The sequence below is a fragment of the Protopterus annectens genome, chromosome 16.part0 (genome assembly GCF_019279795.1).
Source record: "Protopterus annectens isolate FY-2018-M chromosome 16.part0, PAN1.0, whole genome shotgun sequence".
Lineage (NCBI taxonomy): Eukaryota > Metazoa > Chordata > Ceratodontiformes > Protopteridae > Protopterus > Protopterus annectens.
Genome location: NC_056750.1, coordinates 114,232,734 through 114,257,960, shown reverse-complemented (window position 1 = coordinate 114,257,960; position 25,227 = coordinate 114,232,734). Strand labels below are relative to the sequence as shown.

Genomic DNA, 25,227 nt, shown 5'->3' with positions numbered 1-25,227 from the left:
CCTGTGTTTTTGGAAACATGTCCAAGCTTTATCTCTGAGGTGCATGGTTGCTAGTGTGTTTTTTGTTAGCCAGGGAGCAGTTTTATTTTTTATTATTTTTGTTTTTAAGGGAACATGGTGGTCTATGAGGTTTAAGAAAGTTGTATTGAAGTAGGTAACTGCCTGTTCCAGGGGTAGAGTTTTTAGAGTATTCCAGTTTATTGCTTTTAGAGAGTTGGAGAAGGTAATGGGATTGAAATGTTTGTGGTAGTGAGTAGTAATGTAAGTGTGTGTAAGATGTAAGGGTGAGGGCAATCGATGTGCGAATGTGGGTAAGTGATCACTAAGGGAATTGGGAAGGGTGCCACTATCAGAGAAATAATGAGGGTGGGAGACTAAAATCCAATTAAGGATGCTACCATTGTAAAGATTTTTTGAGGGCCGGGTTATGGAGTTGATCAGTTGTGAGAAATTGTAGAGGTTGATGTTAAGTGGGGTTTGTGGGAGACTGTATGGAGGACCAATTGATATTAGTGTCCCCCAAAATTATTGTTTCCATAGTAATGTTGGTAGAAAGCCAGGAGAGGATGTCCTCAAGTGTAGAAGTATTGTCACCAGGAGGGATGTAGAGGGAAGCTATACATAAGTGTTTATGTTTAACTTGAAGTAGTGCTAGGAGTAATTCGGCTTTATTAAAGTGGGGTGTAGGTTTGTTATAAGGAGTAACTGATAAGGAGGATAAGTATAGGAGGGCAACTCCTCCTCCTTTTTTGTGGGTTCTATCTTTTCTAATGACAGAGTAGTTGGGTGGTATTATTTCAGAATCTTTTATATGGGGTTTCAACCAAGTTTCAGAGATGGACAAGATGTCTGGTTTATTGTGTGTAAGCCAAGCATGGAGATTAGGGACTTTGTTAACTATGCTTTGGGCATTTAAATATGTGAATAATATGGATTTAACTGTTGGGGGGGTGTAGAGGAGCCTGGGTTGGGGTGTATGTCTCCAGATAGTAGTATGGTAGCTAGATGTAGGATTAGGTTGGAGAGATGCTTGGTCTGTTTGGAGTCAGGGGTGAGATTTATTAGATTTGTGGGAATTTTGTTGGGTGCAGAGGGGATAAGATATTTATGAGGGGTAATAAGTTTGAAGGGGAAGAGAAGGTGGTGTTGTATAGGGTACAGGTAGGGAGATATTGGGATGTGTGGGTGTGAGAGAGATAGGCTAAGATGGTTAGTTGTGTGAAAGGGTGGTGAGTGGTTAGCGTTTGTAGGTTGGGTGAGGTAGTAAGTATAGGATATAGTGATAAGTATAGTAGTAGGGAAGAGTAGAATTGTCGTTTTGAGATCATAGTGAGACAGGGTACTAAGAGTAGGTTTTTTATAACTGACTAAGTTGCAAGGGTGGGAGAGCTATATGTTTTGGGAGGGGCAGTAAAGTAAATCTTTCCAGAAAACAAATGCTAACATTTTACAAGAGTAAGGCCCACATTTCTTTTCTTTTTCCAAAATGACGTTATCAGAGCTTTGACCTTTTGTCAGCTGCAATGGTTTACTATCATATGTTCGACACTACTGTGGTCGAAAGTGCAGATATCCGAAGAAAATGTTCGGAAATCACAACACCGACCACAGTAAATGCCGAACTGAGCATTTCTGTGAAGTCGAATGTCGAACATTTCAACTTCACTGAAATACTCATAGCCGCTAAACATATTTTAACATGTTTTGCAGGGGGGGCAAGCCCCCCTGCACCCCCCACCCCACCTACTTATATATACAAACTCCGAGATCGCACTACACTGAGGAAAGGGTACATTTCCCAATCCCTACTATAGTGCGATCTGCACTACACTGCCAAACCTTGCCATAGCGGCTGTTCGCTATTGTAAGGTTCAACAATATAGTACTCACACTAATAGTTCTGCTACCTGATTTACACACATATGTTAATCACACACAGTGTGATCGACTATGTCATTGTAAACCAGCTGCAACACCTTCTTTGTTGAGGTATCTTGCCAAAGCCTTTGACTCCGGACTCTTCTGTTAGCAACTATTTCTAACTTTCCACAAGAAGCAAATTAACTATCTTTAGCTTTTTTGAAAGTCTGCAAAGCATCCTTGAATGGTGCAGTGCTGCTGAGTCCAACTGTAATGGATCCCATTCCTGTGGGTGACCCTTACATTAGCCTGGAGAAGCTAACTGCACTTTCAACAGACTGAAGATTCAACATAATTGAAATTGCTGTCCTGAAAAGTTAATTCTCTGCAGCTATAACATTGTCCAGAAAAATTTCAAAGTTACATGCTCTTCCAGTGGAACCACTCTCTTTTAATGCATCCTTTATGCCTAAAGCATTGACTGAAAGGAATCCCAACAAATCCATTTATCTAATAGTTTTCTTTTCCAATTACTTTTAATAGAGTGGACACCTTTGTTGTATGGATGCATGCAGACAATCAAGGTTCTACGATGATAAGACAAAATAATAAAGAAAATCTCTCCTTCATTTCTTTTACAGATAAGAAACATGATTACAAAGTCTCTGAGCTGATGCTGGCTGAATGGCTAACAGACATAGACATAGCACAAGACCCTACACCCTTAAGTTATTACCACCTACTCTCAGTCAGTTAAGTATGGCATTGCAGCCCTCCAACAGGCTGCATTGCAATTGTCTAAAGCTGTGAATAAAAAAGACACATAAATTAAATGTGAGAAAATCTTTTTCAGCTGAGCAGGAAAAACAGGCAGCTTGCATTTCTTGTTTAGATGAAATAATTTTCTCACTCTGAATGTGTTTGATCACATCATTGTATACTGTAAATTCAGTACTGTGATTAAGTTTTAATGAATGATACGTGATGTGTGTGATCTGCATTTCAGTGACTTGTGCACAGTCTGCGTTTTAAGTGTTAGTCACTTGAGGGGGACAAGGCAGCCCACACAGTTAATGCTACAGGCATGAGTAATAATATAACATGATTGATGGTGTCTGCGGTAATAAGTTAACGAACCTGCTGGCCTGCATGTGTACCTTACTTACCTAAAGACCTCCACCCCTCCCCTCCAAGATCCCCACTATCAAAAGCCTTTTTGTGATCTAATAAAAATATTCCTGTCTGCCTGCTACTTTGCTCCATCTCCAAAAATGCTCAATTATATTAAAAACATTGAAAAAACACCATGTTTCTTCACCCCACAAGTCTGAAAACTAAAGATTACCTTAGGTAGCCACACGTCCAACCTGCTGGTAAGAAACTTCATAATTAAATTCTTATCTATATTTAACAAACAGATAGGGCTCCAGTTATGTATCTTTTCTGCTAGTTTATCTTTTACTTAAGTAAACAAAAACACTCACCTTAAGAAACCACAAGATCCCTAATGTAAAATAAAGTGGAAGGTTTCTACCAAATCATCCTTGAGTAAAGGCACAAAAGTGTGTACATTGTATAACACAAATCACTGTACCATAGAACCTTACCATCATTTCATTTCATAGTAACTTTCTACCTTTGCCAATCTAACCCAATATACAATGTGATCCTCTGATATCCACTTAATCTCATTTTCCAAAGTGACACGTTCACTAAACATTCTTGCTGTATACCATCTAAAATACGGATATTGTCAGTGTCACTAATTAACATTCTTCCAACTGCACTTTTTTGTGTGTCAGAAATATTCACCCATTTGTCACTGTCTTCTTCTGACTCACCTTCACCTGCAACAGTTTTTTGCAAACCTCCAAACATTTCTCCACCATGGATCCATGTACCTATACAGCTCTCACTTTCCTTTTCTTACTTTTACAGCACAGAAACTGTAACATCCTATGACTTGGAAACACTTTCTGCCTTTTATGCAGAAAAGAAAATCCTAAGTTTTATTTCAGCATGCCGCTTTTACACATTTCTTGAAATAATGCTCTTCAATGGTGTATAAACTGTGTCTTGCATTTTCACGTAGACCTCTCTTGTGAACTCCTCTGCATTACACACAGCACACTTTTGTCTTTAAAGTGCTCTCTTTAAACCACCATGTCTTGTTTGTGATTAGAGATTCCTTCTGCCTCACACAGCTTACCTGTCAGGGCATCTCATCTAATTCAGAGAATGTCCTTATCGCTCTATACACCTCAGTTATTAGTCAGACCAGTCATCAAATAAAGTGCCCCATCTGGAAGTTACCTAAGTAACACCTTGTACTACCTGAAAGGTCTCAAACATTAGTAACTAAAATATCCAGTTTAAGCAACTTAAGCTACTCTTACAAGTTAAAATCCTTCTCTTTATACGCTACCTTATACACCGTGTTGAGTGGCAACATTTGCTATAAAGTATGTTGTGCTTTTTGGCCTTCACCTTCAGAGAACAAACTCCCCACCAAAAACCCAAACCTCAATTGCAAAACCAGCACCTGCCAGTGTAATTTTTTTTTTTTACCTGATGACTTCCCCATTTATAATTACTTCATTGAGACATCATGCAAAACACTTGCATGACGTCTTTCAAAACCAACATCAACTACTGGATAGGTAACCATATATTAATGGTTGGTGTTACTGGAAATTATCTTCTAATCGGACAGAACTAGTCTACTGTTGACACTGCAAGGGTCAAGTGACTAAGCTTCTCTTTTGCTCTCCAGATATAAAATTAATATTAACTTATGAACCTTTAACCCCTTTCGCCATAGAAAAAATAGGACTTAAGCTGGCTGACATAAAAATGACTTCTTAAAAAAGAAATACATTAAGGTAATGTAGCTCCATGTCATCCTTTGCATTTTAGCTTCAGTTCTCCTTTCTGCCTGTCATTCCAGAACCTTCACTATCAAAACAGGCTCAGAGTGTTGCAGAATGTCACATATAGACTGTAACCAAACTGTAATGTCAGCATCTGACACCGATTACTATCTTCAAGGAACTACTTGTTTTGTCAAATTACCATACAAGGGGCAATCTTCAGGGTCTTTTCACAGGACACCCTGAGCATGGGAATCACAACAGGAAAGGAGCTTCGGCAGAGCAGTCTTTGCCCTGAAATTCACTTCAAATGCACACTCTCCTGATGTATACCTGAGGGAATACACATCTCCAGGCTTTAAGCAATACTGTTAAGAGTAGTCCATATAACTAGCAACAATGAGAAAATCAAGACCACTAGTTTAGACCCAAAAGAATTTTATTCTCTAGGGTCTTGGTGCAAAACCTTCCAGGAATACTGTTAAGATTGTCTGTGGAAAGGCATCCTTTATCTGTTATTTCATTTCTTCCACCAGCCTCCAAAAGAACAGTCTAACAACATCTTACCTTGTAACAGTGGAGGCTTTAATTAACCACCTGATTTAGCAATGCTTGTAAGTGATTTAGTGTCCCTTTTATCAGCCCAACTGCAGTAAGAAGGGCAGCCACAATAAATGATACAAGAGGGGAGGGGCAACATTGCTGATGTCACAGAAACACATGCCAATGACAAAAGGATTGAAACATGGAGGTACCTGTGTAAAGGTTACCAAAGAAAGCTAAAAAAGATCCATGGGAATGGAGTCCAAACAAGCATAAAGGAGGGCATCCAATCCGAGGGCAAAGGAGAACAGGAGCAGCATCTCATGAAGGAAGCATATTCGTTCACAATCTAGGCAAGCGACCTCATGGTAAAGGTAAGGGAAGGGTGAATGCTGGTGCCTGGTGGTTTAATACACAGTACTGACTCTGAGATATATCAAGGAAGGAGTCTGACAGGCTACTGGTAATAATACGAAACTGAGGTCAGAAGAAGAGTATACTCGATGAAAAATCCGCATTTCCCAGGAGTAAAAGACTTCATTCTCAAATGTAGCCATACCTATGTAAGTTGTTGTGGAGAGAAAGTAAATGAACACAAAAATAATGGTGCAGGATTTTATGGGAAGTGAGTTAAACTGAGCTGGAGGAAAAGGTCAGAGATTATTTGGGGACTTGCAGCTACACCGATGGGTGTGGAACTGCTGGGTTAGGGCAATGGACAAAGGTTTTAGGAAGAGGCAAAAAGCAAACAGATAAGATGGTTAGTTTGGCTACATAAGCAAGTGACACTAGTAATTATACCAAAAGATAGATGGGACAGGAGTGGGGGTGGGGGGCAGACACAGTACAAAGAAGCAACTTAAACCAGACTTGGCAGAAGGAATCAGAATGAAAAACAAACAGTTGTGTTAAGTAGGCAGTAGGAAATGTTAGGGAGGGAAAAACCTGGCCATGCTGAGTGAAGATGGGATGAAGATTTTAGAAAATAGTATAAAACTAATGTACTGAATGAATACTTCTAAAGAGCAGTGGGGGGGGTGGCTGAAGGGAGGCATGACAGCATGCGGAGACCAGTGAACAAACACTAAGATTTAGAGAGGGAAGAAGGTGAGAAAACGTATGTTCTACTGGAGGAAGAAGCACATGAAGTGGATGGACTTCTCCTTTGGTTCTTCAAGAATCTGGTCAGTGTTCTGGCAGATCCTCAAATGGAGAACATCAGCAGATCACAGGTCACTGAAGAATTGTTTTTAGACAGTAAGACAGCAAGTCTTTTGTGTCTTTTGGTTTTCCCGGTTAGGGAATGGTACGCCCATTCACGCATGTCTCCACGCAGAAGATGCTCTAGCTGAGAATCGAACCGGACAGCGTCTTAATGTAATACTCTTAAAAAGGGGAAGAATGGGAAAAATCTGAGGAATTACAAGCCTTTGGGCCTAGCAAATATGACAGAGAAAGCTATGGTGAGAATCCTGAGGGAAGGCCTAATTGTATCCCTAGAGGATACCAACCTTCAGGACAATAACCAACATTGGTTTGTGGCATACGAAACAACCTGTAAAGGTGTTCTGACTGGGTTGCAGGAGAACTTGAGAAGGGAATGCTAGTTTATGTGATCTACTTGGACTTCACCACTGCCTTTGACCTAGTCGTAAAAGCCAGGGCATATGCAAATAAAACCTGAAAGGATGGAGACATAACAATGACAGAGGAGATGGGTGGATTCATGGTTGTAGGGTAGGACAGAGAGGGTGATGGTAAGAGGGGAAAGAAAAATGGAAGTGAATACCAAAGGGGGCTGGTCATGGGTCTAGTACTGTTCTGTGTATTTATTTAAGACATATCTGAGTGACTAGAAAACAGAATCATCATTTTCAGTGACAACAGAATGTTAGGAACAGCAGTGCAGAATGAGGGAGATGTCTAAGGAAGGCTTTAGAACAGCTAACCAAGCATGTTAAAAAGTTGCATTTGGAGCTCAGATTAGACAAATGCAAGTACAACAGCTGGGTCACAGCAGCATTAGTGTGAAGTATCAGCTGGGACAGTGTAACCGATGACAACAGGCAATACAGGGGATCCAGAGATATTAATTACATGTCGGCTGTGGCACAAAGAGCAGCAGAAAACAGGGTGTTGGGTGTATCCCTAGGGGGGAAAGAATACAACAGTGAAAAAATAATGCTTCCACTATACCAGGATCTGGACAGAAGAAATCATAAATAATGCTTGCAGTTCCGGATGTCACAGAAGGGGAGGGACAGCAGGCTGCTAGGAGGAGGAGTCAATATTAAAGCCACAAAAAAGGTTAGTGTGATGGATAAAAGGATTACTACATAAACTTTAGGATCTCTTCTCACTACAGCCCAGAAGAAACAGCAGAACATAATTTGGGTATAGAATGTCAGCAGTCATCCTGTACAGGAAAGGAGAGGGGGTGGGGGACAGAGGATACAAGTAACAGATTGTATGGACTAACAATTCCTGTCCTGAAAACTTAATAATGAGAAGAACAAGTGGAACAGGCTGCCAAAATCAATGGTACAAAACTAATCCACAAACGCAGCTGTAGATATGGGATGAGAGAAAAGGTAGAAACCAAGAGGAGGTGAAATGTTAAATGCACGTTTTTAACAGATAAACTTTCTAAAGATATAAGTTCATATATGCAATAATCTTATATGAAATACAATTTTAGTAATATTCCTAAGCAAATAATTAGTGAATAATAATAATAATAATAATAATAATAAATAAATGACAATGTGTGTAGTACGTTATTTACATGTTATTTACAGTACACTGGTAAAAAAAGTATACGTAATATATAACTAAATCTATATATAGCTATATTTGTATGTGTGTGTGTGTGTGTGTGTGTGTGTGTGTGTGATTACAGGGTTCCTATTACGTGATCAAACTTCCAGAAGGTTGAACACCAGAAGTTCGAACTTGGAAGTTCGAAAGTTGAAAATGTTGAAGCCACGGAAGTCCGAATTCTTTCCCAGGGAAAGAATTCAGTTGGACGTTTCTGTGGCTTTGACATTTTCTCCGCTGTGCTGCGAAAGTTGTGGAACGGGTTAAGTGTGTGATAGTGACGGACTTTAGGGTTAGGGTGCGGTTAAGGTAAGTGTGCGATAGTGATGGACCTTAGGGTTAGAGTGCAGGTAAGGTAAGTGTGTAGTAGTGATGGACCTTAGGGTTAGGGTTTGGATTAAGGTTAGTGCATAGATAGTTGTGTATGTAGGGTTTATTGTAGGTTTATAAGATTTTTGGTGTGCTTGTGTTGTGTGTGTGTTTTTCGGAACAGCAAATTTTTTCCCTGGGAAAAAAATTTGCTGTTCTGATGTTTTGATGTTATCACATTTCAATCTTCCAAGTTCGAACATCTGGTATTCGACCTTCTGGACGTTCGATAATGTAATAGGAACCCATGATTACATTCCCATACCACAAACATTTTCAATTGACTATTGGAATGTCAGCTAAAAAAAAAAATCAAATCTCAAAACAGAAAATTCTGTAACAGGCTTTAACATGATTCTTTCAGTGAAATAGGAAATTTTTCTTCATTCCATTTCAGTCTGTGTTTTGTGCTTCAATGTTTTTTGGTCAACATTCTGTATGCTGTTCAAAAACACTTGAAAACATGTACTTATACCACACACACATAGGAGCATAGGTTTACAGGTGTGTACTAGGCTAATGGCCCTGGAGCCTTTACAAGCCTAGCCCTTAGGATTACCCTGGCATCGTGCAACCCAACCTTAGTTCCTAGTGCCTCTGTCGAGTACAGCCACTGGAGAGATCCCCTGGGTGAATTTTCTATTTCCCATCCACTCATCAAGATTTCTCTTGAAGACGGCAAGTGAGGTGCTCTGCTTGACATGTATGGGAAGTCTATTCCATAGCATGGGCAGTCTCTGGGTTATGAACCTGCCCCCCCCAGCATGTTCTGTTCATTGTGGTAATGAGGATGAGGTCTCTGGAGCGTGGGGTGTGGAGGGACTGGGATTTCTTTAGATGTATAATTTCTAACAGAGCTGAGTCAGACATGGCTTTGTAAATCAAGCAGAGATCACCTCTAAGTAGGCAATATGAGACAGAGAATAGTTGGAGTTTTTTGAGTCTGTCCATCTAGGACAAGTGTTTAAGGACAAGGATCCTCTTTGTGAAGTACTTTTGCTGCCTCTCCAGTTGTTGCAGGTGTCTAGTGAGGTACATGCCAAATGGGGCATTTTACTCGATGACTGGCCTAATGGGGGAAGAGTAGAGGGAGACAATGACCTCTTTCTTCTTGGATGCAAAACCCTTAGTAATGAGATGTGCCACATAGAAGGACTTTCTGACCACAGTGGCAACGTGGTGGTCAAACGAGAGGTTGCTGTCAACCTGTGTTCCCAGATCTCTTATAACGGCTTCTGTGTTCAGTGGACTACCATCCATGTGGTAATTCAAGGGAACCGGGTTTTTCCCAAGGGGGATGACATCATATTTTTTGGCATTGAGCTTAAGGCCATGGTTCTGACACCAGTCATTGGTCTCAGTGAGGCCTTTCTGTAGGATGTCTCCATCACTTGGCGAGTTAATAATGGCTCCCAGCTTGCAAACATTTGCAAACTTGGTTAGCCAGAGTCCCTCAGTGTTGGCCTGGACTTCTGAGAAGTAGATGCCAAACAGGAGAGGACCCAGGACTGATCCCTGTGGGACTCCACTTGTGACTGGTCGGCAGTCTGACTTGGAATCAGGTACTTTCATACTGTGAATTCTATCTGTGGGCCAATTTGCTTCTGTCTGTGAGCCAGTTTGCAATTTCGTTATAGCACCGTTCAAGTTTTAATTTTTGTGATGTCTGAAGGTTAGTAAGGATAGCAGTACCATAAAGAAGTGTGGGAAGAAGACAAGTAGTGGCAAGTGTAACTTTAGTTGTGTAGGTGAGAAGGTTTTGGGCTCTACAAAGCAATTCTAGTTTTTGATGAGTTTTTCTTATGTGATTTTATATATGCAGGTTGAATTTAAAATGATCATTCACTATCATCCCTAACAATTTTCCATGAGAAGTGACTTCAATGGTTGTATTATCAAGAGAGGACTTTAAATTTTGTTTTTTTTTTCACGGGAGAGAGATTTGGGGGAAAAAAGTAGTACTTTGTATTTTTTGGGGTTGAATGAGTTGTGAGACTCAAAGCCATGATGTTAAGTTGTCTATCTCGCCTTCATTCTTGCTGGTTGGGTTCGACTCAGCCATCTTCAAAAGCTCGAGAGCTGTTTACTGGCTCGAGGCCACCCCATATCCCATGATGCCTGGCGCTAGATACCCAGATCTCGTTTGCCGCTTCTGCTGCAAGGTTGTCTTACTGGCTCAAGTCGTATATTTTCATTATTTTATCCGTTTTTTGATAAAAACTATTAGGGTTTGTTAGTGTAGATTGTTAGTCGTAGTTACAACCTTTCTCAGTATATCTTTGTTGTACCTATAATTTCTTTCCTGAATCCCTCCCCTTCCCTTCAGAAAACTCGTTTTAGTTAGAGAGCCCCCCCCCCTTTCACTTTCTCTTTAAAAAAAAAAATTAGTATTTACCTAGTTTAGTTTTTATTTGCTTGTGGGTAGCATAGAATATTGTTAGTATTTCTTTTGGCTGATTTTTTTTGGGTGTGGTAACTTTGGTGTGTGTGATAGTTATTATCTCCTATTTTTTTGTGTATTGTTCTTGGTGTTCCACTTTTTTCAGGGATGTCCAAGGATACCAAGGTGTCCGGATTCAAGAAGTGTGACTCATGCTGTCAGAAGATGTCTCTGACAGATGGTCACATTTCTTGTGTCTATTGTCTGGGCGCCATGCACCTGCAGGACTCTTGTTCGGTTTGCCATGCTTTCAGCCCAAGAGTCCCACAGGAGCGTAAAAATAAGTTAATCCTACGGGGTTTACTTAAGCAGGATTCACCGGCTAAGGCTCAGCCCTTGAAGTCCTCTAAGCCACCTAAATCTTCGTCTCACAGTTCGGAGCCGTTGTTGGGTGAAGCTGTTCCTTCTGCCTCGGTTCCGGCCAGAACCGATGTGTCTGCCTCCCAGTCGGTCCCGACTCACACTTCGGAGCCATCGGGGAGTCGAAAGAGATCTAGGTCTCCCTCCCTGGAGTCGATAAGCTCAGCTCCGAGGTCTCCTCTGCTCCAATCGGAGCACGCTCATTGGTCCTCCCACTCTTCTTGGTCTTCAAGGCTGTCAGATCACGACATGGAGAGAGTGGTCAGTAGGCTGTTGAAATCGCAGGCCCTAGCAAAAATGTTGTCTAGCCCCCCCCTCATCAGGTGTCGGCTCCGTCCATGTCTGCAGTTATTCCTCCTCCGACTCCTCCCTTGAGCTCGGAGCCGGAGTTCGTTGGGGTTCGAGTCGTGGAACCATCGGCACCAATACCGTCTCCTTCGGTTCCGTCGTCGGCTCCGATCACTTCCTTGGTACTGTCCTTGGCAGGGTCTGGGCGCTGAGACTCCCTCGTTGGCTCCGAGTGGCATCGGACCCTTGTCTGACCCCGTTCTCCCCCTCGGAGCTTCAGCGCAGGTGAACTCGGCTCCTACATTGGCTTCGGAGCCATCCCCCTCGATGCGGAGAGGGATTCCGATCTCTTCGGAACTGGAGCCTTCTTGGCATCTGAGCAGGGATGCCTTCGAGGTCATGAGGAGTGTGCTGGCCCCTGAGTCAGTCCCACGATCATCCCCATCGGCTCCTCCCACTATGGTGCCTGCGTCTGCCTCTGCCCCTCCTCCAGACCCCAAGCGTGGGGAACCAACGCTCCAGGGCACCCCCTTGGGTGTATCTTCCTCTTCTGAGGCATCCCCTGATCATTCAGAGGAGCCACCTCGTAAGAGAAAATGCAAGAGGAAGCATGTCGACTCCCCAGAGTCTGTCACATCAGATACCAACTTAGAGGATTCAGAAGGGTCCCCGAGATCCCCCTCTGAAGATGTCTCCTTCTCAGACATCCTTAAGATGCTTAGGCAGAGGGGGAACTGGACTACACTAAGCCCTTCTGAGGATGAGTCGGTTTTCCTGGATGCATTTGGATCCCGACCTTCCACCTCCTGGGTGTCTCCGCCTTTCGACCCACTGATGTCTGTGGTGGCTCGGAAGGCGTGGTCAGCTCCAGACACAGTGGAACCAACCCCCAGAAGACCCGCTAAATTCATAACTGCACCACAGGATAAACAGTTTTTGACCAAAGGTGTTCCCATTGATGCCATAGTGGTAGCGGCGGCCAAAAAGAAGGAGTTGGCTGAAACTTCTTCATCTGTCCATCCTCCTAACAAGGAGTCCAGGACGATGGTCAGATATGGGAAGCGGATGTTCTCGTCAGCGACCTTTTCCATGAGGTCCTTGAATTATTTGTGCCACTTTACCCGTCTTCAAAGGGATCTCCTTAAAGAGCTTGGAGGTACCCTCCAAGATCCATCAGCTGAGGGGGCCCAGGCTAAGGCAGCCTCCCAGCTGGCGACTCTTAATTCAGTGGTGAACTCCTCCATGAGGCTCATTTCTTATGCAGCCGATGGTGCGAGTAGAGCTGCGGGCACAGGCGTTGCCCTAAGGAGGCGCGTTTGGATGTGGCTATGTAACTTTGCGGAACCTTTCAGAGCATCTTTCACCAACATGTTTGATGGTTCCTCTCTTTTTGGATCACAGGTAAAGGACACCCTTACCAGGTGTGAGCAGGAAGGCAAGACTCTCTCTGCCGTGGGAGTCTGTTTTTCCACTCCTTCCAGACCATATCCCAAGGGTCAGAAGAGTGGAAAGATGTGGTTCCGGAAATCCCAGGGAGCCTTTCCGGACACACGTGGTGAGTTCCCATCCAGGGGCAGAGGAGGGAACAATAATAGACGCCACCTTCGTGGCAGAGGGGGTCCGCAAAACCATGGCAGCAGAGAATCCTTCTCTGAGAAGCCATTCCAGCATCCCTGAAGGGTTGCCTGGCTGCCCACCTCTGGAGGCAGTCGGGGGAAGATTATCGCTGTACCCAAGAGCCTGGCAAGACATAACACAAGACAAATGGGTACAGTCTGTTATATCCGGAGGCTACAGAATTCCCTTTGTTTGCACTCCCTTAGTGTTAAACAAGTCCCTTCCAGATGTTCCACCCAATCTAAGGGATCAAGCAGTTCAAGAAGTTTCAGAACTGCTAAGAAAAAGGGCCATCCAGCAAGGATCCAGAATTTACTCAAGTTTCTTTTTGGTACCAAAAAAGACAGGGGACTGGAGACCCATTCTGGATCTCAGCAGACTGAACAGGTCTGTACAAAGAACGAAGTTTTGGATGGTCACGCTACAGTCCATTTTACCCCTTCTGGGACAGGACAATTGGATGTGCTCTATAGATCTTCAGCATTCGTACTACCATGTCAAAATGGACAGACGCTCCAGAAGACTCCTTTTGTTTCCGGCTGGGAACCAGCCATTATCAGTTCAGAGCTCTGTCCTTTGGTCTCACCACAGCCCCCAGGGTGTTCAGCAAATGTATGGCAGTAGTTACCGCTCACCTGAGACGGCAAGGATTCCAGGTGTTTCCATATCTAGACAACTGGCTCCTCACTGCTACCACCAGGCATCACCTTCTGCGAGCCAGAGACTACACTATCAAGACTTGCTCCGGACTAGGTATCTCAATAAATTTCAAAAAGTCTGCATTGTCGCCCTGTCAGTCTATCACCTTTATAGGCGCAAATTTAAATACAAAAGACATGTCAGTGAGCCTTCCACCAGACAGGGTATTAGTGATTCGCCAACATGTACAGGTCTTATTAGCATGCAAAAGAATTCAAGCCAGGTTCGTCCTCCAAACTCTGGCTCTCATGGCAGCAGCGATCATACTTGTTCCTCTAGCTCGTTTTCACAGGAGGATTCTCCAGTGGCTTCTTTTCACCCAATGGTCCTTCCAGCAGCTTCCCATGTCTCACATGATTATGATCACAGAGGCATGCAAAAAGCACCTTGCGTGGTGGATGGTCTCCACATCAGTGCCCCAGGGCAGGCCATTTGTACTTCCCCCTCCAGTTGCTACGGTGACCATGGATGCCTCCCCGATTGGGTGGGGGGGGGCATTATCAGGGCAGGACAGTCCAAGGCACCTGGTGACCTCACGAGTACCATCTGCATATAAACGTCTTGGAGATAAGGGCCGTGCTTTTAGCGTTGCAAGCTCTTCAGGACTCTCTTCCTCCCGGGACCATTGCAATTCAAATGGACAATATGTCAGTAGTGTGGTACATCAACAGGCAGGGCAGAACCAAGTCCTACCCTCTATGTCGAGAAGCACTCAGACTCTGGCAGTGAGCAATCTCTTCCCAATGGTTTCTGATTGCAAGGCACATCCCTGGGAGGTCCAACGTCATAGCAGACAGGTTGAGCAGAGCAATTCTCATGCCTCACGAGTGGTCTCTGAATCAAGTAGATGCAGACCAAATATTCCACAAATGGGGCCAACCTTGCTGCGACCTCTTTGCCACTCCCTTCAACAGCAAGGGAAGCAATTTCTTCTCTCTCCTTCCACTTCCCGGACATTCCCCCAGAGACGCTCTAGTCCACGATTGGCCTCAGGGACTTCTTTATGCATTCCCTCCATTTCCCCTAATTCCGAAACTAATACAGAAAGCTACCATATTGGACTGTAAAATGATCCTCATTGCTCCTTACTGGCCTCGACAAATATGGTTCCCGTTCCTGCATCATCATCTTCTCGAGCAGCCTTGGACTCTGGACCTAGTTCCAGACCTTCTCATCCATCAATCGGGCGGGCTGCACCAATCCCTGCAATCTCTCCAGCTCACTGCTTGGTTGCTCCACTTCCAGCTTTAGCCAGACTTCCTGATATCTCCCCCTCTGTGCGCAAAATTATTTTATCATCGCACAAGTCTATGACTAGAAAAACGCTAGTAAGTGGAAACGTTTTTCTTCCTGGGCAGAGGCTAAGAGTATAGACCCCTTTTCAGCCCCTGTACACCACATTTTGGAATTTCTTGCAGAACTCTTTCATGCTGGGTCCGCTTCCGCTACAATTAGACTTCAGTTAGCTACAATTTCAAATTTTCACATTGGCCTGTCGGAAAATAATATCATGTCTCATTAGCTATGTAAAGCCTTTCTCAAAGGGACCACTCTGCTCAGGCCTCCAGTGAAAGATCCTCCACCTCCATGGGATCTAAATTTGATTTTAGCTTCTCTACTTTTGCCCCCTTCGAACCTGCAGCATCTTGTTCTTTGAAGTTTTTATCTTGGAAAACCCTCTTTCTGGTAGCTATTACTTCAGCCAGAAGAGTTTCGGAACTTCAGGCTCTTTGAACCCATCCTCCGTACCTAGTGTTCCACAATGACAGGGTTGCTCTCAGGACTAATCCTTCCTTCCTTCCTAAGGTCTCTTCAGAGAATAACTTGAATCAGTCCATAGACCTTCCTGTGTTTTTTCCCAACCACTCCAACAGGGCAGAATATAAATTGCATCAGTTAGATGTTCACAGGAAACTACGCTTTTATTTGCATAGAACTAAGGATATCAGGAAATCGGACCAACTTTTCCTTTCTTACGCTGAGGGTAAACAAGGTCTTCCAGTCTCAAAAGTAACCTTATCCAGGTGGTTGACTTCTATCATCACAGTTATCTATCAATTGAGGAATAAAGAACTGCCTGTTAAACCAAAAGGTCACTCCACCAGAGCTTTAGCCACTTCTGTGGCCTTTCAGGCTAGGTTGTCCATGGAATCTATTTGTGCTGCGGCTACGTGGGCCAACCCACATAGTTTCATTTCACATTATAGGTTGGATGTGGTTTCCAGGAGCAGAGCTGACTTTGGTTCCACTGCTCTGAAGAGTTTATTCTGATGAGCCACCCAGGATTTTAGGTGCTAGGGATGCTGTCCCAACCAGCAAGAATGAAGGCGAGATAGACAACTTAACATAAAGAAGTTATGTACCTACCATAACGTTCCGTGTTAGTTGTCTTCTTCTCGCCTTCTTTCTTGCGTCCCACCCTCCATCCCCCTATCCTAGTAGACCGAGAAGAGTTCCTTATGGTTTTTTACTGGCTGAGTCTTCTCTGGCTATTCTTTTCTGCCTAGTAGCCTCTCTGGTAGGTTTTATACATTCCAGGATAGGATCCTTTCTTTATTATGTCTGCAGTTAGACTTACCAAACGAGATCTAGGTATCTAGCGCCAGGCATCATGGGATATGGGGTGGCCTCGAGTCAGTAAACAGCTCTCGAGCTTCTGAAGATGGCCGAGTCGGAGCAGAGGATCGGCTCCGAACCCAACCAGCAAGAAAGAAGATGAGAAGAAGACAACTAACATGGAACATTATGGTAGGTACAGGACTTCTTTTTTCAGTTGCTGTTAAAGCTTCCTTAGTAATTTATTTGAGGCGTGCCACATTGTCAGATGTGCAAATGAGTGTGGAGTCATCTGGATACTGTATTAGGGAGGCCTGTTGTGTGGATGTGTGGAGGGTGCTGGTGAGAATATTAAAAGGGGGGGGAATCAGGATCAAGGATAGACTCTTGTGGTACTCCGGTGGTGCCTGAGAGGTTTGGAGAGAGGTTGGAGTGTGACTTTAATGACTGATACCTACTGGATAGGTAGCTTTTGAACCATAGAAGGTTGGGCTGAGACAGACCTAATTAGGACATTTGAAGTAGAAGTTTGCTGTAACAAACTATGTCAAAGGCTTTAGACAAGTCTAGAAATAAGGAGGAGACTAGTTTGCTGTTATATCTAGCTTTATTGACAGCATCTGTATATGTTAGAAGTGGAGTGCTAGTACTATGGGAAGAACAGAAGCCATGTTGTGTTGGAAATAGGAGTTCTTCCTTCAGGAGATAGTCCACCAATTGTTTTTGAATACATTTTCAGTATTTGGTGAGGGGAGATAAGAATGCTATAGGATGGTCTAAAGTTAGTAATGTCTGTTGAATTTCCTCCTTTGTGCAGAGGGATAATGTGTGACTTATTCCTAGAGACAGGGAATGTGGGATTCCTGGACTGACCTGTTTATAAGGATTGAGACAGGGTAGGCAATCCTGTAGGCTGTTATTTTAAGGTACACACTTTGAAGGTCAGCAGCTGAAGTAGAGCACGGCTTGCATTTGTTTTAAGAGTAGATTTATATAGGATGTGGGCACAGAAAGGTGAAAGTGGATGTGGTGATATGTGACTGCTGAGCAGGGTTAAGATTAGATGTCAGAGAAACCTTAGTTAGAAGTGCTACACTATCTATAAAATAAGAATTGAAATGTACTGCAGTTTTGAGTGACGAGTTTTTGGGAGAGGGGTTAGGGTTTAATTTATGGCCGGGATGCAAGATTTCTTTAATGGCTGTCCAGAATTTTTTAGGGTTGTGTTTACTATTATTCCTATAGTTATTGTAGTATATTTTTTGTCTACGTTAATTTGCTTTTTAGTATGATTGCGAAGCATTCTGAAATTTTCAAGATATTGTGGGGTTTTATATTTTGCCATTCTTTCCATTCTGTTTCTCTATCCTGCATTAGCATTCTACTCTTTTTGGATAGCCAAACTGCATTACTTGTTTTCAGTCTTCCTTCTAGGTAGTGCAAGGTGGTTTAGGATATTCAGGAAAGCTGTACTGAATTAATTTACAGCATCTCCTAAGGGGAGGATTTTTAGGAAGTTCCAGTTAATAGATGATAGGGTTGTTGTTGTTGTTGTGTCTTTCGGCTTTTCCCGGTTAGGAGTCGCCACAGCGGAACTCCGGTCCGCTAATGATTGGTAGTTGATTTTTACATGCCGAGTTACCAGCCCTGATGCACAACCTTCAACGAAGGTATGCCCATTCACGCATGTCTCCACGCAGAAGACGGTCTAGCTGAGAATCGAACTGGACAGCATCTTACTGTGAGGTGACAACGCTACCGCAGCACCACCACCGCAGATGATAGGGTAGTTATGAATATTTCTGGGTTAATCCTGGACAGGTTGTGTGTTGTTTTGTAAATGTTCTGTTTAAGTGGATGTGTGAGATGTCTGGTTGTATAGACTGGGAAATGGTCAGTGAGAGAGTCAGGTATTGTACTGAGATGGTGTATTTGCTAGGGTCTGAAGCTAGGATCCAGTATAATAGGTAATTTGATGTTTTGCTATAATATGTGGGGTATTAATTAGTTGTGTGAAATCAAATAAATTCACGCTAGATATAGGGGAGTTAAAATTTATGCCCAACCGACATTCATATCACCTAGTAGTATTATTTGTGATGGAAATGTTACCGATATCCAACGTAGGATACCGTCCAGTAAAGCTGTACTGTCACCAGGAGAGATATAAAGAACAGTAATGCATATTTGTTTATAACTATTTAATTTTAATTTCAGGAAAGCTATAAGAAGCTCTGCTGAACTGAATATTGTTTTTGGTTTGTTGTAAGGGGAAATACGGTAGTTGGTGGGAAATATTAAAGCAATGCCACCACCTCTCCTCTTTACATGGTCATTATGGATGATACTATAGCCAGGGGGTATAATTTCAGAGTTATTTTTGCTGGGTTTAAGCCAAGTTTGAGTTAAAGTGAGAACATCAAGCTTATGTTGGGTAATCCAGACATGTAATTTAGCAATTTTATTTCTTATGCGTCTAAAACCTATGGCCGCAAATGTTAGATTACTGGGGTTGGGGGTTGACCATTGTAGGGTTAGAGTAGTGTGTGAAAGAGAATTGTCTTGATATTCATTGTGATACATGGGGCCAGGATTAGGGTGAATGCCTCCTAGAAGGATGTTAGTAATTGGAGAATTATTAACACTTGTTTTTGGAGAGTACTTTTCCACCTAATTTTGTTTTGGTTTGAGTTGAAATGGAGTTAATCAGTCTACATTTGGAGTAAAGGTGAGGGGTGTCATTAAATAGGTTTGGTGAGATGTGTGGAGAGTGTACGGAAGTATGAATAGCGGTTGGGACAGAGCTGGAGATGTGTTGAGTGGTACAACAGAGTCATGGTATGATGAAGTATGTCCCGGTAGCAGGAGAAGAATAGCGGATAGGCTGAGAACTAGCTTGATTAAAAAGGGGTCTGAATGTTATAGTTGGTAGGTAGTGGGGAAGCAGGGCTCAAGAAAGAAAAAGAAGTTACACAGTAGAAGGATATTTAGTGGTGGCAGAGTCTGAAAGCTGATAGAGGGTAGGTAGTAACGAAGTATTTTCCATGAAAGAAGAGAGTCAGGTAGTATTAGTATCCTCTCTGGAATGTAAGGAATGGGGGGTTTAAATGGCTACAGTTTGAGAACGTAGGTAAAATAGGACAAAGTGAGGGGTTACTTACGAAAAACAGAAGATACACTATAGAATAGATAGGTGCTGTTGGGAAGGAGTGTGACTATGAATGTATACACAGCAAAGCAGTACGGGAGGGAGAAGGGTAGTTGGGAAGGGTGCTAAAAGATTAAATGGAAGCCGTGAATTGGGTAAAAAGAAACAGGATTGTTTGTATGACAGTAGTAAGGTTGTCTGAGAGGGTTACTAAGTATGATTCACAAGTGTAATATGTGAGTAGGAAGTATACTAGAGTAACAGGGAGTATGCAGACTTTGCAAAGCCATACTTTAGTGGACAATTTTAAATTAAAGTCTTACAAGAGTGGAGCTAGTTATATTTTGTAAAACTCTATAATGGTGGAGTAACATATTGTATGAAGTCATACATTAGTGGAAGTACTTACACTGTGAAAAAAGACCTTCAAGAAAGGAAGTATTTACACTGTGTAAAGACCTACAAATATGGAGATGTTTAAGAATTAAGCAATAACCCACAGATGAGTGTGGGTAATGCAGGATTTATCCATGGTTGGTGTGGTTTGGTCACGAGGGCTTTGACAAAGGCATCCGTGGGTAAATCCAGCATTGCCCACACCCAGCCATGGGTTACTGCTATTCTACAATGACATTATTTAAGAAAAATACTTTTCTTAAATAATGTCTTTGTATAATGACTCCATGCTACCCTTCCGCAAGTATCCTGGGGCATTTCTGATGTACTGTGCATGCGTAAGGGTCATAACTTTAGTCGCTTAGCTTTGGGTAGATAGTTGGGGTTACAGTATAATCTAAAATCTTCTGACCTTTTCCCTTTTCCTTATATAGTACACTTTAGTACAGTGTTTGACCTTTGATTTGTTTGTTCTCCTTTTACGTAGTTGATATAGGCTTATTTACAGGCATTATAGATTTATAGAGTTTATTAGAGTATAACTGTGACCTCAACTGATGTGGCTCTAAAGCAGTGTTGAAAGTATTGTTTTTTTCTGTTTTGGTATAAGCTGTGTGTGTAACATGGAGAAGTTTACCAGTTTTAAAAATTTCTCAAAATGCAGGTGTAAAATTCCCCCAAGACCCTCGTGATCTCTGCATGGACTGACTAGGGGCTGCACATCTGAATGCTTCATGCGACATTTGTGTTGCCTTTGGTCTCAGGGCACTTTCTGACAGAAGAAGCAAGCATATAGTTAAAAGGCTTCTTCCTCTGGATTTGGAGCCTCTTAAGCTGAAAAAGTTAATTGATAAGCCATCAAAACCCAAGTACTTGGAGTCAAGAAAGCATCTTCATGATACTTTGGCTCCAGATTTTATTCATGATTCTTTTTGGTTCCAAAGAAAATGAAGGACCCGAAGCCCATATTAGATCTAATTTTCCTGAACTACTCTGTTGAAAAGACCAACTTTTTATTGTCTCAGTGCAGTCAATTCTTCTGTGTCTTCAGAAGAACTAATGGATGTGCACCATAGATCTGCAGGATGTTTACATTCATATAAAAATTGAGAAGGGGTCCAGGACATTTCTGTGCTTCTGATTAGGAGCCAGTCATTACAAGTTTACAGCCCTGCTTTCTGGTCTCACCTCAGCTCCCAGGGTTTTCACCAAATGCATAGTGGTAGCAGCAGCTCATCTACATCTTCAGGGATCTAGAATTTTCCTTTATGTGGATGACTGTCTCCTGGCTGCCTCTTCCATGGAGTCTTTTTTACATGCAAGGGATTACCTACTCCATCTTCGTGCTTTCCTATGCATTTAGTGAACCTGGGAAAGCCAACCTGTCTCCCTCTCAATGTATAATATTTCTGGGTTGCCACTTGGGCACAACTGTAGCTATGATATTTCTTCCACATGACAGAATTTCCTCCTTGAGGGATGTGATACAAGAGCTTCTGGAATTCAATCACCCTCCAACATGGTTGATCTTAAGGGTTCTTATGAGGACTCTACAGTGGTTACTCTAGTCACAATGGTTTCAGATGTATGATTCCCTGTTTCAACCCATCAGTCTAACTCAGTCATGCACAGCTCTGATCTACTAACGTCATTCTCTTCTGATTTGTGCAGGCAGGCTTTTTCATGTCCATTCCCCAGTAGCAATGGTAACCATGAATACATCATCTCTCAAGTGGGGGGAGGCATTGCAAAGACAGAATGGTCAAAGGTTTTAGGTCAGACTCAGAGACCTGTCTTCACATAAATGTTCTGAAGATGTGTCACTGGGGAAAACCATGCTGAGAACACCAAGTGCAGCAGTTATTTTGCCATTATCCCTCACCAGGGACAAACCCTCAGGCACACTCTGTCCCATCATTTGCTTCAAAGGTTACTTTATCCCCTGGTTCCACTCTTGACCAAGTTCATACAGAAAGCCATTCAGTGCTAGTATACAGTCATCCTCATAGCCCCGTTTTGGCCCAGAAAGATATGGTTTGCCCTCCTCAGAAGTACTTAAAGGAGTCCCCCGTGGCTAGTCAATCTGCTGCCATATCTTATCACTCAACCGTCCGGAGAACTTCACCCATACATTTTCAACCTGAAGCTAACTGCTTGGTTTCTCCAATTCCAATGATGGCAGGGGATACACCCCTTTCTACTGAGAAACACAAGCAAAATCACAACCAAGTAACTAAATTCAAGAAGAAAGAAGTCTTCAGAGCCAAGTACCACAAAAAAGGCTTTATTGACAATATTACTTTAAGCACTTTCGTCCCCAAGGTATCAGGATTTTTCTACTGAGGTAGTTCACATCCTCACTGCTTGCCAGAACTTTTCTGCAAGCAGAGTGTGCCACAGTAAATGGGAAAGACTGTCCATATGGGCAGGATCTCAGAACACAGAAGCCTGCTCAGCATCTGTTGGAAATGTATTATGTTTCTTATCCATTTCATTCTCATCTGGGTCTAGCTTTTCCACTACTATGGTACATTTAGCAGCTATTATTTCCACACTGGTTTTAAGGATGCTTTTCTGGCTTCTCCTAGATTATGTAAAGCCTTCCAAAAAGGTACCTTCCAGCTGCAGCCTCCCATAAAACATCCAGCTCTTCCATGGGACTCAAACTTCGAGTTGGAACACATTCAAAACCTCCATTTGAACCAGCAGCATCAGCAGAATTCAAAATGTTATCCTGGAAAACTATCTTCTTAGTAGCTATCACTTCGGGGAGGAGGATTTCAGAGCTGCATACATTATTTTTTGTTTCACCTTATATTGTATTCCAAAGTATAGGAGGATCTTAAAGACAAACCCCTCCTTTATTCCAAAAGTGGCCTTTGAGATCAACATTTCACAGCCTACATGCCGTTCAGTGTCCTTCCTAAATTACCATAACAAAGGGGAACACATCTTGCATTCCTTGGGTGTACACAAACAACTTTGCTTCTACCTTCAAAGAACAGCTGCCTTTAGGTAACATAAGCAATGTTTGGTATCCTTCATATAAAACAAACTGGGTAAGAAGATATCCAAGATTTCTTTGTCTAGATGGTTATCTGATAGTATTTCTTTCAGATATACATCTCACAATAAAATCTTACCCTGCTAGCTTAGAGCTCATTCCACTGTAGTTGTGGCAACTTTTATAGCTTTCTTCAGATCTCTTTCCTTAGATGACATTTGCCAAGCTGCTATATGGTCTTCAATTTGCATCTTTGTTAAGCATTACAAGTTGAACTGTACTTCCAGGGCCAGAGCTTCCTTTGGGGCTTCCATCCTGAAAGGTCTCCTGCCTCAAGGCTACCCAGGAATCACATAGCTGAGGATTCTGAACCATATGTTGGATCAGATAGACTGGATGAATATGATACAAAAGTTATGCATTTAACATAACGATAGATCTTTTCATCCCAGTCCATCTGTAGGATCTGAAGGTCATCTTCTTGGATCAAAAGCGGTACAAGTACGCTTAGGTTCAGGCGCCAAACTCAATATGAGATAGTCAGAGAGGAGCATGTCATTGTAGGAGTGGAAAGTTTTGGAAGAGCTCAAGGCTGGAGCACTAAACTGGTCAGATCAGCTTCAAGAGGTGGCTAGAGAAGCCATTTGTTATATCAGATGGACTGGGATGAATGGATCTATATTTATGTTAAGTACATAACCTTCATTTCTCTGCATCACCATTGTTACTTCAGAACTTAAGACTTCAACACCATTCATTGAACGGAGTTCCTGGTTCTCCCAAACCACCCCAAGGACTCCTTAGCACACTTCTACAATCAATGTATGTTCTAAATTTTAAGTAGGCAATTGCCTTCTGTAGCTATTAAATTTTGCTCTTGACACATTTAACAATTCTTCCTCTGTAAAAAACAGCATACAACAATTCCCTGGTCGTAGTCCCTATAACTATTTAAGTCCTTCTCATGAGAATTCTTAACAGCCTTTATTAAATATTAACTCTTGCCAGCAATACCTCTCTATACAATTTGTCAGATTACCCAGACCAGCAAATCTGTATTGATAATTACCTTATAGACAGTTTTTTTCAACCATGTGCCTCATACAAGATCCTTCCCGCTCTGTTCTCCTACCCTACCCACAAATCCCACCCACCCCCTCTATCCCTACATTTATACCCCCTGACTCCTCCCTCACCACACACTCCTTACTCCATAGCCAATAAAATCTCACCACAAACACATGCCCACTGAATGTACACACCCATCTAATAAGTTATACCCCCCCCCCCACTTCTACAGCCATCGTCTCAAATCCCACTCTTCCCTACACCCCTACTTTCCTCATCTTAACTGTTCACTTCATTCCCAATTTCCTCTCTCTTCTTTACTTGTTCTTTAGTACCCATGTAGCATCATGATAGCAGCCTCACCTAACATTTTCCTCCACACCCCACCCACTAATTATTTTCACTTCATTAAATCCTATCTCTGCATTTTCTTACAAAGCCTCCCCTATACTATCCACCCTTTATCTATCTTTCTCACAAAGCTACTCTGATATCTCCCAGCCTATACACCATAAACCCTCTCCTATTCCAAAAATTTGATATACTCCCAACTGAAACTTCATACTTACACTACTCAATTCTATTCCTGCAAAATAAAGTATACCACTTCACACCAACTTCTCAAAATTAATTCTCAGTGGTGATATCCACCCTAATCCTGGTCCCAACTCTCCTCCCACCCCTTCCTTTCACCCTAGCCACAATACTTACCCCCTACAGCTTGTAACTCTAAATCCCTAAACATAATCAGTCTAAACATTCAAAGTATTTGTAATAAAATCACCAACTTCCATGCCTGGCTATCACAAAACTCCCCTGACATTCTAGCTGCCACAGAGACCTAGCTTAAACCCACCATTAAAGACAAATAAATCCTCCCTCCTGGTCATAACCTCATTAGAGCCGACAGGACCAACAAAAAGATTGGAGGACTTGCACTCTTCTATCGTAACTCACTCAATATTACTCCTCATCCAAATCCCATCCCTCAATTCCGTAAGGCAGAAATCCTAATCTTATTCCTAAAAATCAACATCACCAAACCTCCATGCCTTACAATACTATATATTCCTCCACGTCCAAACATCCCTATCCTTGAAGATATACTATCCTGGATATCTAATACTATACAAAATGAAACTATCATTCCAGGAGACATCAACATCAACTGGCAGAACCTCACTTGTAATTT

General features: G+C 42.4%; 1 protein-coding gene across 2 annotated transcripts in view; it reads right to left on the bottom strand.

Annotated features, from left to right (window-relative positions):
* Positions 1 to 25,227, bottom strand: part of LOC122790808 (protein mono-ADP-ribosyltransferase PARP14-like) — a 566,888-nt gene that overhangs the window by 62,085 nt on the left and 479,576 nt on the right. The window lies entirely within an intron of this gene.